The following is a 14,820-nucleotide window of genomic DNA, read 5'->3' on the forward strand; positions in this document are numbered from 1 at the left end:
ATCGTTGTCGGTGATCAGGCCTACCACTGTTGTGTAGTCGGCAAACTTAATATTGATGTTGGAGTCGTGCCTGGCCATGCAGTCATGGGTGAACAGGGAGTACAAGGGTGGACTGAGCACGTATCCCTGGGGGCCCCCGTGTTGAGGATCAGCGTGGCAGAGGTGTTGTTACCTACCCTTATCACCTGGATGTAGCCCGTCAGGAAGTCCAGGATCCAGTTGCAGAGGGAGGTGTTTAGTCCCACAGTCCTTAGCTTAGTAATGAGCTTTGAGGGCACTATGGTGTTGAATGCTGAGCTGTAGTCAATGAATAGCATTCTCACATAGGTGTTCCTTTTGTCCAGGTGGGAAAGGGCAGTGTGGAGTGCAATAGAGATTGCATCATGTGGTTTCTGAGATAATGGTGTTAATGTGAGCCATGACCAGCCTTTCAAAGCACTTCATGACTACAGACGTGAGTGCTACAGGTCGGTAGTCATTTAGGTAGGTTACCTTAGTGTTCTTGGGCACAGTGACTATGGTGGTCTGCTTGAAACATGTTGGTATTACAGACTCTGTCAGGGACAGGTTGAAAATGTCAGTGAAGACACTTTCCAGTTGGTCAGCACATGCTCGGAGTACACATCCTGGTAATCCGTCTGGCCCTGCGGCCTTGTGAATTTTGACCTGTTTAAAAGGTACAACTCACATCGGCTACGGAGAGCGTGATCACACAGTCGTCCAGAACAGCTGATGCTCTCATGCATGCTTCAGTGTTGCTTGCGTCGAATCGAGCATAGAAGTAATTTAGCTTGTCTGGTAGGCTTGTGTCACTGGGAAGCTCACGGCTGTGCTTCCCTTTGTTCTATACTGTTCTGAACACTGCTCTAAAGTGTCTCATCAAAACGAAATTCTAGCAAGGGATGTTGTCTATTCTCATGTTTATTCGTGATTGAGAATAGCCTATGCCCAGTCTTAGGCAATAGACTTTCCTTCTTCTTATTTTTGAAAGCGGCAACATTAGGACAACACCTTAGGATAGAATATTTGGGAAATAAGCTACTATTTACACTTCAACTTGTCTTTAAGCTGTTACGATAGGCCTAATATGAGGATAGGTTATTGGAAACTTCTCATTCCATGTTTCTATAGGCTATTGATATTGTTTGTTCTCTCTCTTTATTAGTCCCCTGGCTACCGTACGTTTTTAGACCATTCAAGCAACTTTTTGAGATGGAACTCCTTTACATTCATGCATAAAACGATGGAAGCATAGCAGTAGCCTAATCCGCAAATTGCAAAGGAAAATACAGTCCATTCGTCCGTCCATCAGGTTGAACCTCTCGGTGACAGCGAAGTAGGGCCAAGGATGACAAAACAATCAAATCTAGCTTTCATTTGAACACTGATATTGACCAAAATGTTGTAAAACTATCCTCTCCTCTGTGATGGGCTGTCTGCTCCAGGCTGCTGTGTCTGTCAGGTCGAGTGTGGTGCATTCAATCATATGACTTTCTGTCCTTTCCTCTGGAAGGAAGCGCAGGTGTTGGTCTCCCTCTCTGAATTATACTTAGTGTTCCTTGGAAATCCAACTTGGGAAATAGTTTGTCAGGTTGTTTTGGCTAGCTAGCTAGCTTAGTTCAGCATTTGGGTGTGTTATGTAAACACGCCCAAATGTGCAGGGCTTATCCCAGGCTCACCCACACAATATGTTTAGGTAATACGCATGCGCAAAATATGAAATCGGCTCAATGCAACAAATGTCAGCTAGGCAAAACAGCAAGGCTGATGCTGACCCTGTCCATTAACAGTGACTGGAGTCAGGAAACAATTTGAATGGATTTGAATGGATGGAAAGGAAGGCATGAATATACTTTGGCGCCTTTCCGCCTTTCCTGGCAGTTTCAGCAAATATTGAGCTTTTGAGCATAAAAACCAACAGAATAATTGAAGAAGAAAAAAATTGGATACAAAAAAGAATGACAATCGTTTATATAATGTAATTTTTTTATTTGGCTTTTCATAACAGCTTTTTAGATTAACACAGGGTAAGCACTGCCTATCCTTTCAACCCTGACTGCACGTCACTGGAAGCTATGGTGAGCTTCAATTGGTCACTCATATCGCGATATCGCAGAGGATTTGAATAAAATTCAGCTTTCCCCGTTTTTAGCTCCCTTGCCCATACTCGCATCACTCAACGGCCCCCAGCCGACTCAGCTTCTCTCGTTTTCCTTCCGTTGAAAGTGAGTGGCTTCTGCCGTGCTTCCTAGTGTAAACGGCCACTGCGCAGGGGAACGCGACCATTGTGTTGTTGTCAGCGTATGAATAAAGTGGGGTTGTTCCCCTTTCATTTTCTGAGCACAGTAGAAAATGGAGGAAGAAGGAACTAACCACTTTGAGGGGGCAGACAGAGAGGGAGACATACACAATAACAGGCAAAGAGAGACAGGCAAAGCATATCAGCAGTTTGGCTTGGCATTTTAGTTTCTTTCAGCATCAAAGGAAAACACTTGACGCCACACATTCACTCAACTCAAGAAGCGCCTGCGGACGGATCAGATTCATATCGCATAGCGCTACAAGGTTCCCCAAAAACCTGATATCCCCCTCTCTCGTCTGGTACTGACACAGCAGAAATGTCCAGCTGGAGAAAAGCCCTTTCAGAGGTTAACCAAGGGGAGGAGTAGTGGGAGAAGAGGGGTTACAAGCTGCTAGCGTTTCATTTTAAATACCCAAGACTGACCTCAAAGAACGGATACTACAACCTGGGCATCACGATCAGTGACAGCTATCTGCGCCCAGTCAGTTCAACGTCTATCTTTGATTTACATTCGGTTGAGTTGTCAACTAATGTGAATTCAACGTGAAATCAACCAAACATGTCACTGTGTTTTTGGATTTGGGTTCAAAGTTAAGTAAAAAAAAAATAGATGAAATTCTTTTTGCAAATCCAATCAGTTTCCCCACGTTGATTCAACATCATCACATTGAATGTTTTTGCTCAAATGACGTGGAAACGTTGATTCAACCCGTTTTTTCCCCAGTGGGGTGACAATCCCTTAAAGCCTAATATTGAGGTCAAAACTTTGACAGTTACCTCAATATTCAGGGTTTATGGATACATTCGGTGACAGAGGGCTGTATACAGTGAAAACGAATAGCCATGTGATTAGAGGGTTTTATTCTGCACTATGAAATAAATGTGCCTTTAGCCTATATCTTGTTTTCCCAAACCCTACCCAAATGCACATTAGCAAATGACAGCATCTCATAATGACAACAACATGAAACATTCACGTAAGTAGACATCTGGCTTGTCACGTATCTCGGCAACACAAAAAAAGGTAGGCGGACTGGACTTCCAGCATGTCGCTCTAATGTATCGCGCAGAGGAGCTGTCAAAACACACTTATGACATGATACCGTGACATGATACAGACACACCGAAAACCACCCGTTAATGGTATAAGTCACGACACATCGCTTCAACTTGTGACATTCATTAAGAAGAGTTACATTGTGCAATGGTTATAATGGGCGCGCAGCAACGCTCACCGTCTCAGCTAAAAACTAGTAATCACATTAAATTGTTGTAAAAGGAGACACATAAACCTTTTGAGAGCATCACCGTATGAAACCAACATTATTGACAATATTGAATTGAAACGGAAGCGGTGATGAAGGAAATACAATGAAAGAGCACGGCAGACATAACCTACCTGTTAACCCATGGGGTCTGGGGTAGACGCGGTGTAGAGTCTTTGGAGTCCAATCTGGTGTGACTGCGCGAAAGAGAGAAAGAAAGGGGGGTGTTCAGAAGAACACAGTATTCTATTCTTTCCTCCCTTACGCCTTCGGTGTCTCTGAATGTTATTCCCCTGTTTTCTCCCCCCTCTCTCCCGGTCTCCGCCAGCCTTTTTTCTCTCTCTTTTCCTCCCTTGCTTTTCCTTGTCTTGGTATCAGGAACCAGCCTCCCCTTCTGTGTCTGTCTGTCTCTCTCCCTCTCTTTCCCCAGGGCGCTCTCTCACTGGCTCTGTGTCCCCGTATCTCCCTGTCTTTGGGCAGACTCAGGAAATGAGGCAACATGAACGACACACACACCGTTCTATCAGCGACCAACCCCCCAGACACTCTCCCGCATATCTGACAGCTCAAATAAATATTAGTGTCATTATTGTAATTGAGTAGCACGACGTGAAATCATGAAATAAAGAAAATAGCAGGCTATTTCTGGTGTGTGTTCAGTGTGTCATGAATAATAACAAGAGTAATAGTATTCATGTATTATTATTCATATTTTTATTATTATGCTTAACTGGGTTGTCATATGGACAGGACAACAATAGAAATGTAATAGTGTGTGTAATGTGTGATATCATATCATTATAACGTGCAATAATAGACATGAAATGCATTGATCTGCCTATATCTACAGTATCTGTATCGTATTCAAGAGTTTCTTCAATAAATATATACTGCTGTAAAAGAGTGTTTTATTTGAATTGAGAAAATCTCATGGTAATTCAGTTTCTGCGGGAGTTTCCATATTTAATGGCTCAGTGAGTAGGCTATTACATGGAGAAGTACGTGCTTGTCTATACATTTATGCATAACACCAGGGGTCTAAACATGAGTGCATGATCTACAGTATGTGGGTGTTAGTGAGAACAGAAGACAAGCTCTGTCCACTCTGTGTGGTTTGAATGAAAGGCAAGGACCAAGCTACACCCTCTTGTGGTTAAACAGGAAACCATCCAGAAGTCAGACAGATGGTAAAGGACCTGTTGGGCAACCCTTCAAAACAAAATACACAAATTATATCATGCTTACTCAAATTGAAGAAGACATTAGTTACATCAAAAAAATGACATCCATGTCAATTGTAGATTATATGTTTGTTTTGTTTTTTTACATCCACTGATCTTTTCAATATCTATCACAATCAGATGTTAAGCCTTCTTTTTGGAGCAATTCAGTGCCCTCACCCAAGCTTGTCCCATTGCTAAATCTGATATTATAGCACAGACAGACAGAACATTTGTGAACTTCTCAGAATGAGGTCCGGAGTGTCTTGGGGATGTAGGGAGAGTTGCAGGACAGGACAGATGAGGTGTGTTATGCCAGGGAGAGCAATGGGTGGAAGCAGATGAAGTCTATGTTGTTTAGAGGAAGTGAGGAGAGGCAGGTGTGTGTGTTGTATGTGTGAAGAGGAAGTAAGGATAATGAGACAGCGTGTGAGCGTGTGTGTGTGTGTGTGTGTGTGTGTGTGTGTGTGTGTGTGTGTGTGTGTGTGTGTGTCACAGCAGGGGGTAAGAAGCACTCTTCATCGGGCTGGGAGCCGAGGGCCGGATCAGGGAGGTTGTTGGGCGATGTGGATTAAGTATGTATGTCACCCAGTCTATCTATCTCTCTCTCTCTCTCTCTCTCTCTCTCTCTCTCTCTCTCTCCTATCCCTCCGGTTGGTCAGTGTAATGCTGATGTTTGGTGGCTGTGGCTGCAAACACAATCTCTGCCAGGAACAAGACGCATGTTGCAGGGACTCCAGATAATCCCGGATTATAAAGAGAAAGCCAGCCACGTCTCGAACACTGACAGCCCGCTTCCAGAAAAGCTAAACACCTTCTTCGCCTGCTTTGAAGAAAACAACACCGAACCGGTGATGTGTGCCCAGGCCGCTCACGAGGACTGTGTCTTCCCGATCTCTGTGGCCGATGTGAGTAAGACATTTAAGCGTTCTGGGCTGCGTTTTGGGCCGCAGGCCCAGAATGCATCCAAAGCTGCATCCTCAGAGCATGTGCAGACCAGCTGGCTGTAGTGTTGACAGATTAATTCAATTTCCTACTACGCCTGTCTGTTGTTCAAGAAGTCCACCATCGCTCCTGTACCCAAGAAAGCGAAGGAACAGTGACTTGCGAAAGTATTTATCCCCCTGGAATTTTTCCTATTTTGTTGCCTTACAACCTGAAATTAAAATTGATTTTTGGGGGGTTTGATTTACACAACATGCCTACCACTTTGAAGATGCAAAATATGTTTTACTTTGTTATACTTTGCAGAGCCACCTTTTGCAGCAATTACAGCTGCAAGTCTCTTGGGGTACGTCTCTATAAGCTTGGCACATCTAGCCACTGGGATTTTTGCCCATTCCTCAAGGCAAAACTGCTCCAGCTTCTTCAAGTTGGATGGGTTCCGCTGGTGTACAGCGATCTTTAAGTCATACCACAGATTCTCAATTGGATTGAGGTCTGAGCTTGGACTAGGTCATTCCAAAACATTTAAATGTTTCCTCTTAAACCACTCGAGTGTTGCTTTAGCAGTATGCTTATGGTCATTGTCCTGCTGGAAGGTGAACCTCAGTCCCAGACTCAAATCTCTGGAAGACTCAAGAATTTCCCTGTATTTAGCGTCATCCACCATTCCTTCAATTCTGACCTGTTTCCCAGTCCCTGCCAATGAAAAACAGCCCCACAGCATGATGCCGCCACCACCATGCTTGGGGATGGTGTTCCCAGGGTGATGAGAGGTGTTTGGGTTTGCGCCAGACATAGTGTTTTCCTTGATGGCCAAAAAGCTCAATTTTAGTCTCATCTGAGCAGTGTACCTCCTTCCATATGGTTTGGTAGTCTTCCACATGCCTTTTGGCGAACACCAAACGTGTTTGCTTATTTTTTTCTTTAAGCAAAGGTTTTTTTTCTAGCCACTCTTCCATAAAGCCCAGCTCTGTGGAGTGTACGGCAACAAGTGGTCCTGTGGACAGATACCTCAATCTCTGTTGTGGAGCTTTGCAGCTCCTTCAGGGTTATCTTTGGTCTCTTTGTTGCCTATCTGATTAATGTCCTCCTTGCCTGGTCTGTGAGTTTTGGTGGGCGGCCATCTCTTGGCAGGTTTGTTGTGGTGCCATATTCTTTCACATTTTTAATAATGGATTTAATGGTGCTCCGTGGGATGTTCAAAGTTTCTGCTATTTTTTTATAACCCAACCCTGATCTGTACTTCTACAAAACTTTTGTTAGGAGAGCTCCTTGGTCTTCATTGTACTACTTGCTTGGTGGTGCTACTTGCTTAGTGGTGTTGCAGACTCTTGGGGCCTTTCAGAACAGGTGTATATATACTGAGATCATGTGACAGATCATGTGACACTTAGATTGCACAAAGGTGGACTTTATTTACTAATTATGTGACTTCTGAAGGTAATTGGTTGCACCAGATCTTATTTAGAGGCTTCATAGCAAAGGGGGTGAATACATATGCACGCACCACTTTTCCGTTTGGAATTTTTTGAAACAAGTAATTTTTTTCATTTCACTTCACCAATTTGGACTATTTTGTGTATGTCCATTACATGAAATCCAAATAAAAATCCATTTAAATTACAGGTTGTAATGCAACAAAACAGGAAAAACGCCAAGGGGGATGAATACTTTTGCAAAGCACTGTAACTGAACTTAATGACTATCGCACTGTAGCGCTCATTTCTGTCTTCATGAAGTGCTTTGAGAGGCTAGGTAGTGTTGCCAGGAAAACAATCTCTCCCTCAACTTCAACAAAATGAAGTAGCTGATTGTGGCGAGAGCATGCCCCCATCCACAGGCCGCAGTGGAGAGAGTCAAAAGTTTTAAGTTCCTCGGTGCGCACACTGAGGACCTGAAATGGTCCCTTGACCACCGACAGTGTGGTGAAGAAGGCGTAACAACGCATCTTCAACCTCAGAAGGCTGAATGTAACGATGTGCGCTGAGCGTCAGGAAGCAAGTTCTGGGAGTGAGTGTTTTAATAAATAAACACACCATAATACAAAACAAGAAACACAAACAACGCACAGACATGACACAGGAACAGAAACAATAACACCTGGGGAAGGAACCAAAGGGAGTGACATATATAGGGAAGGTAATCAGGGAGGTGGTGGAGTCCAGGTGAGTCTGATGACGCGCAGGTGCGCCATATGGTGACAGGTGTGCGCCATAACGAGCAGCCTCATGACCTAGAGGCTGGAGAGGGAGCACACGTGACACCGAAGAAATTGGGCTTGGTCGCTAAGACTCTCACAAACTTCTACAGATGCAACATTGACCAGCCAGGTTGTTCAAGATTGATGTGGAAATTGGACGTCTATACATGTCCTGAGGATGTCGGGAAATGCCTTCAAAACTGAGCACTATTAACATCAACTAGGCTTGGGTTTTGCTAGGGTGCAGTGGATGAGTGTAATCCCATGACTCTGGATCAGAAGGTTGTGTGTTCAATTCTAGTTGTGGACACTGTTTTTTAATTTCTGATTTTAACCCTATCCCAAACCTTAACCCTTACCTTAACCATTCGGAGTGCCTTACATAACTCTTAACTTGACATTTGGAGAAATGGAACAAAACAGAGCAGCAGGAGCAACAAAACACATTGAAATTTGACGTTTGGAGCAACTTCAAATTTTGGACGTTTGTGAAACGTGGATGAACATCTAATTCTGCAGTGAGACTGTGAGAATTTGTTGTCATTGAGAGCATCCTGTCGGGCTGTATCTCCGCCTGGTAAGGCAATTGCACCGTCCCCAACCACATGGCTTCAGAAAGTGGTGGGGTTAGCCCAACGCATCACCGGGGGCACACTGCCTGCCCTCCAGGACATCTACAGCACCCGGTGTCACATGAAGGCCAAGAAGATCATCAAGTACCTCAGCCACCCGATCTACGGCCTGTTCACCCTGCTACCATCTAGAAGGCGGAGAAAGTACAGGTGCATCAAAGCTGGGACAGAGAGACTGATTAACAGCTTCTATTCCCAGGCCATCAGACCGTTAAACAGTCACCACTAGATGGCCTCCACCCAGTACTCTGCCCTTTGCCCAGTACCCTACTCTGCCCCTCTGTCACTGTCACTAGCCGGCTACCACCAGGTGCCCTACTCTGCCCCTCTGTCACTGTCACTAGCCGGCTACCACCAGGTGCTCTACTCTGCCCCTCTGTCACTGTCACTAGCCGGCTACCACCAGGTGCCCTACTCTGCCCCTCTGTCACTGTCACTAGCCGGCTACCACCAGGTGCTCTACTCTGCCACTCTGTCACTGTCACCAGCCGGCTACCACCAGGTGCTCTACTCTGCCCCTCTGTCACTGTCACTAGCCGGCTACCACCAGGTGCCCTACTCTGCCCCTCTGTCACTGTCACTAGCCAGCTACCACCAGGTACCCTACTCTGCCCCTCTGTCACTGTCACTAGCCGGCTACCACCGGGTGCTCTACTCTGCCCTTCTGTCACTGTCACTAGCCGGCTACCACCAGGTACCCTACTCTGCCCCTCTGTCACTGTCACTAGCCAGCTACCACCAGGTGCTCTACTCTGCCCCTCTGTCACTGTCACTAGCCGGCTACCACCGGGTACCCTACTCTGCCCCTCTGTCACTGTCACTAGCCGGCTACCACCGGGTGCCCTACTCTGCCCCTCTGTCACTGTCACTAGCCGGCTACCACCGGGTGCCCTACTCTGCCCCTCTGTCACTGTCACTAGCCGGCTACCACCGGGTGCCCTACTCTGTCCCTCTGTCACTGTCACTAGCCGGCTACCACCGGGTGCCCTAATCTGCCCCTCTGTCACTGTCACTAGCCGGCTACCACCGGGTGCCCTACTCTGCCCCTCTGTCACTGTCACTAGCCGGCTACCACCGGGTGCCCTACTCTGCCCCTCTGTCACTGTCACTAGCCGGCTACCACCGGGTGCCCTACTCTGCCCCTCTGTCACTGTCACTAGCCGGCTACCACCGGGTGCCCTACTCTGCCCCTCTGTCACTGTCACTAGCCGGCTACCACCGGGTGCCCTACTCTGCCCCTCTGTCACTGTCACTAGCCGGCTACCACCGGCTGCCCTACTCTGCCCCTCTGTCACTCTGTCACTGTCACTAGCCGGCTACCACCGGGTGCCCTACTCTGCCCCTCTGTCACTGTCACTAGCCGGCTACCACCGGGTGCCCTACTCTGCCCCTCTGTCACTTTCACTAGCCGGCTACCACCGGGTGCCCTACTCTGCCCCTCTGTCACTGTCACTAGCTGGCTACCACCAGGTACCCTACTCTGCCCCTCTGTCACTGTCACTAGCTGGCTACCACCAGGTGCCCTACTCTGCCCCTCTGTCACTGTCACTAGCCGGCTACCACCAGGTGCTCTACTCTGCCCCTCTGTCACTGTCACTAGCCGGCTACCACCAGGTGCTCTACTCTGCACCTTAGGGACTGCTGCCCTATGTACATAGTCATTGAACACTGGTCATTTTAATAATATTTACATACTATTTAAGCTGATCATCCAAAACATTAAGAACACCTGCTCTTTCTATGACACAGGCTGACCAGGTGATCTTTATTGATGTCACTTGTTAAATCCACTTCAATCAGTGTAGATGAAGGGGAGGAGACAGGTTAAAGAAGGATTTGTAGTCCTTGAGACAATTGAGACATGGATTGTGTATGTGTGCCATTCAGAGGGTGAATGGGTAGTACCAAATATTTAAGTGCCTTTGAACAGGGTATGGTAGTAGGTGCCAGGCACACCGATTTGTGTCAAGAACTGCAACGCTGCTGGGGATTTTTTTTCATATATTTTTTTTCCTCTTGACACATTGTAGTCAATGCCCCAACGAATTGAGGCTGTTCTGAGGGCAAAAGGGGGTGCAACTAAATATTAGGAAGCTGTTCCTAATGTTTGCTATAATCAGTGTATATACAGTATGTACCTCTGTACTAAACATTTGATGATTTTGTGCTTGTTGACATTTATTGCATTGATTTATAGGAACTAGGAGCATAAGAATTTCACTGCACCCGCCATAACATCTGATACACTGTGTACGCTACCAATAAAAATAGATTTGATGAACAAGCTGCTTTACTCAAAGCTTCACTGCCTCACGCTAACATGGCCGCTCCAATCTGCCTGACCCTCCCTACCCCAACCTCCTCCCTCCCTCTCAGTACATCTCTGTCTCTCTGTTTCACTGTATATATCTCTCTATTTGTCTCTCTGTCTATCTGTCTCTCGGTCTGTCGTCCATCTGCCCGGCTCTCTCCTCTCACACCCTCCCTCTTCCCCTCTCTCTATGTTTCTGTCTGCCTTTCTGTCTATCTGTCTCGGTCTGTCTGTCCATCTGCTCGGCTCCCTCCTCTCACACCCTCCCTCTTCCCCTCTCTCTCATGTTTTAGGACTCATTAGGTCACTTACACATTTATTCAGTCATATGGCGAACACTTTAAAGTCAGGTTCATGGTGAAGTTGTTCTGTCTTTTTATGTTATTATTCCATAGGAGCATTTTCCAAAAAGACATAGACACTATGTGTGTGTGTGTGTGTGTGTGTGTGTGTGTGTGTGTGTGTGTGTGTGTGTGTGTGTGTGTGTGTGTGTGTGTGTGTGTGTGTGTGTGCTGGTTACCCAGCATGTATGGTGCAAAGTGCACACATTACCCCTAAGAGACAGCAGCCATGATGCCTTGGGCCTCTTTGCCACCAGTTACAAACATGACTTTTCTTTTGCTAAACGAGAGCTAGCGTGTTGTTGCCACTGTAAAACGTTGTTATTGAGGCCATAAGAACACACATCATATCCAGTGCAGGAAGTGAGCCTGAGCCTCCTCATGATGGCTTGTGTTTGAACCACGACAAAGGGAGGAGGTACATAAACGCACATCTGGGAAACTTTGTGAAGTGGAGCATTAACTGTTCCCCAGTAAGCACCCCTGCTGCGGAACGCAGTGCCATAATTGGTCACGTCGAATAAAACGACACAATAAATATACAACTGTCATAAAAATAGCACAGGATGCTTTCAAAGCCCCATCACTACTCTTCACTATCAGAATGGAGCCCAGCTGTGTACTTTGTGTCTGTGTCTCTGCCATCCTAGAGAGACTTGTATGCAAAGTGAAGCCTGGCGCTGAAAGAGCTCTATCACTACCAGGTGCAGCCAGAAGAGAATGGAGCGGGCTCCAAAGAGAGGATATTTGGCACCAGGTGTATTTCTACAGTACAGTACGTGCAAAGGTGCAGCTCAACGATAATAACGTCTGACAAAAACAACTGTGGGCCCTCTTTCAAGGCCCCTTCCCTTGGACGACAAAGAACAAACAGAAGTGAAAACCAGACAACAGTGTGGGGGAACTGCGAATGAAGGAATGTAAGACAGGAAGGACGCAGCGTAAGGAACGAGGGGGAGGAAAATGAAACGTATAGTCAGGGAGGGGAGGGGGAGGTTGGTAATGCACAGAGAGTGAAAGACATAAATTGGGGGGAAGACACAAAGAGATGGAGAGAATCTAGAAGGACATATTGATTTTGTGGCTATAAAGTGGTTGTGGTACCAGCCCGGTATTCACATCACTCCCTGTCCCCATCCCACCCCTAGGAGCTTCCCTGATGGTTTTGTACCCCTGCCATTCTATGAACAAGTCCTTCATGATGTGTTGGCAAGATGCTCCTGGACTGGGCTACAGATTAGCCCACCCCTAAAGATACCGCTCTCCTTTGAAGGGGAATAGCCTTGGCTGCCCACCACCATCTGTGGAGCTGACACACATGCATTAGCACCCACACACGCATGAACATGTCATGCATGCACACACACTTTTCCCCCATTGGCCAGCTTGCACTAGGGCTATATTTCTCCCTGTAACTCCCAGGCCAGAGTTGACCTTCCTCCAGTAGAGATGGACAGACTCAGACGTGTTTGACCTTAATGAAGCCCTATCTCCCGCTCTTCCTTTCTCCCTCTCTAATTGACTCAAACCCTGCCTCTTTCTCCCCCACTGTCTTTTTTTACCTGTAAAATGTAAAATAACATGACTATTCTGTCCATTTCAACATTACGAATCATATCAGAGAACTGCCTTTTCTCTTTCTTTCTCCTCCTCTCATTCTCTCTGTTTCTCTACCCCGTTCGCCCTTCCATCCCTCCCTCCCCCGCTCTACCCCCTCTAAATCTCATTTACTCCCTTGGAAGTAGTCAGAAAAAAGAGTGGAGTACAAAACGACCTTCTCTTCCCTGAAGCAAAAGCATCTTCTTATTGTGGAGGTCACTGTCTCTGTGCAGCCCTGAGCACTGAACACTACTATGCTTGTTTTAATGATGCACAGGAGCAGAGAGAGAAAGAGAGATAGAGTGGTAGAGAGAGGGTGAGAGCGAGAGAGATTTCGCTGCTACCAACTCACTGCTAACCCCCTGACCCCCACCCCCCTCCTCCCACCTCCCCTCCCCCTCAAAGAAAGTGCTCCTCTTGTTCCACATTCATTTTGAGAGGTTGTTCTAAGCGATACAACCTCTCAGCAATATTATTTATTACTTCTCCCTCAACCCACACTGAGACCTGGGTTGCTATGCTACAATAATCCAACCTCTCATCTTTCCTCCTCCTCTTCTCCTCTCTTCTCCACATTTACTTATTTCTTTCCTTACCAACCTATAGTGCCCTGGGGAAGGACAGGAAAGGGTTAAACCCATAGTGCCCTGGGGAAGGACAGGAAAGGGTTAAACCCATAGTGCCCTGGGGAAGGACAGGAAAGGGTTAAATCCATAGTGCTCTGGGGAAGGACAGGAAAGTGTTAAATCCTATAATCTCTCTCTCTCTCTCTCTCTCTTTCTTTCTCTCTCTCTCTCTCTCCCTCCCTCTCTTTAATGACCTCATGCAGTTCACGACCCTGTTTGATTTGACCTCACGACCCCATCTTGCACCTAAACAAATTACATTTGACCCCTGCGTAAAAGGTTAGGTTTAGCCACGAGAGTCATATCATATATCTATCAATCTCTTTTAGTTTTCTATTCCTGAATATCAAGTTCCATGTCGGGTAGTTCTTTTCATTTTAAAATCTTTTCTAGTAGTTTTATGATCACAAAGGGAAATGGGGCAATTTAGTCACTGACATAACAAACAACCCAGAGAGTTTGTAATGGCTAAAGTAAAAACGTTATAATTATTTTACTGGCATTTGCCCGGGAAAGATCTGCTCTTCATGATGTCTGTTACACAAACACTGGGACATTAATGGTTTCCCCATAGGCTGATAACCCAACAGAAAAAATCCAATACAATACACTCTGTCTCTAACAGACAAAATTCCCTGTTACATCATAGCTGCCCCTTGCAGTGTGTTTCTCTTTTTCTCCATCTCTTCCTCCCTCCCACCCTCCCTCTCCCTCTGTTATGGCCTTGTCTCCGGGGAAACGCTCGTTTTTGTCAAAATCACCTTGGAGATTGTGGACCTGCGCTGATGGCAGAGCTGAGAAGAGGAGAGGAAAGAGGGGGATGAGGAGCGGAATATGAGAGAAAGGGGGGATCAAAGCTTGTCTGGCTCAGCCCAGACTAATGTGAGGGGACAGCCTTAGCTATCTGTTAACCAAACTCACGCTGGCGACGCCAGGAAGAGAGGGAAGGAGAGAATAGAGGGATAAAATTCTCTCCTTTACAGCACTGCGTTCTCCCGCCTTCTCTGACAGCAGTTGGAGGCGCATGGGCCTTGATGTCACATCCTGTAGGTGTTTAAGCCGCTTACTTACACAAGATAGAGAAAGAGAGAGCGGGAAAGAGAGAAAGAGATATGTAGGATGCAGGGGTGGGGGGTCATGGTGGTAGGAGGATCAGGATGTAATATGTTTTTGATTGTATGTTTGTCTTGCTGTTGAATATATAAAGATGTTAGCTAGTTGTATGGCATGTGTGAAGTTTGAGGGTAAGATGTATGCCAGGGGAAAAAGTCCAGGGGATAATTGGACCCTGTCTGTACATTTCAGTGTGTATGTGTGTATGCTGACTCCCCGGGCCAGGATAGACGGAAAGGGTTCAAATATTCCCAGATTCCGGGCGC

At 46.4% G+C, this 14,820-nt stretch overlaps 1 protein-coding gene across 1 annotated transcript in view; it reads right to left on the minus strand.

Annotated features, from left to right (window-relative positions):
* Positions 1–4,124, minus strand: part of zbtb46 (zinc finger and BTB domain containing 46) — a 105,517-nt gene extending 101,393 nt beyond the window's left edge. Inside the window, exon 1 of the mRNA XM_029724952.1 lies at positions 3,702–4,124. The gene's annotated coding sequence lies outside the window, so the exon portion shown is untranslated. The remainder of the gene's footprint in view (positions 1–3,701) is intronic.
* Positions 4,125–14,820: the final 10,696 nt, after the last annotated feature.

The sequence above is a fragment of the Salmo trutta genome, chromosome 31 (assembly GCF_901001165.1).
Source record: "Salmo trutta chromosome 31, fSalTru1.1, whole genome shotgun sequence".
NCBI classification, from domain to species: Eukaryota; Metazoa; Chordata; class Actinopteri; order Salmoniformes; family Salmonidae; genus Salmo; species Salmo trutta.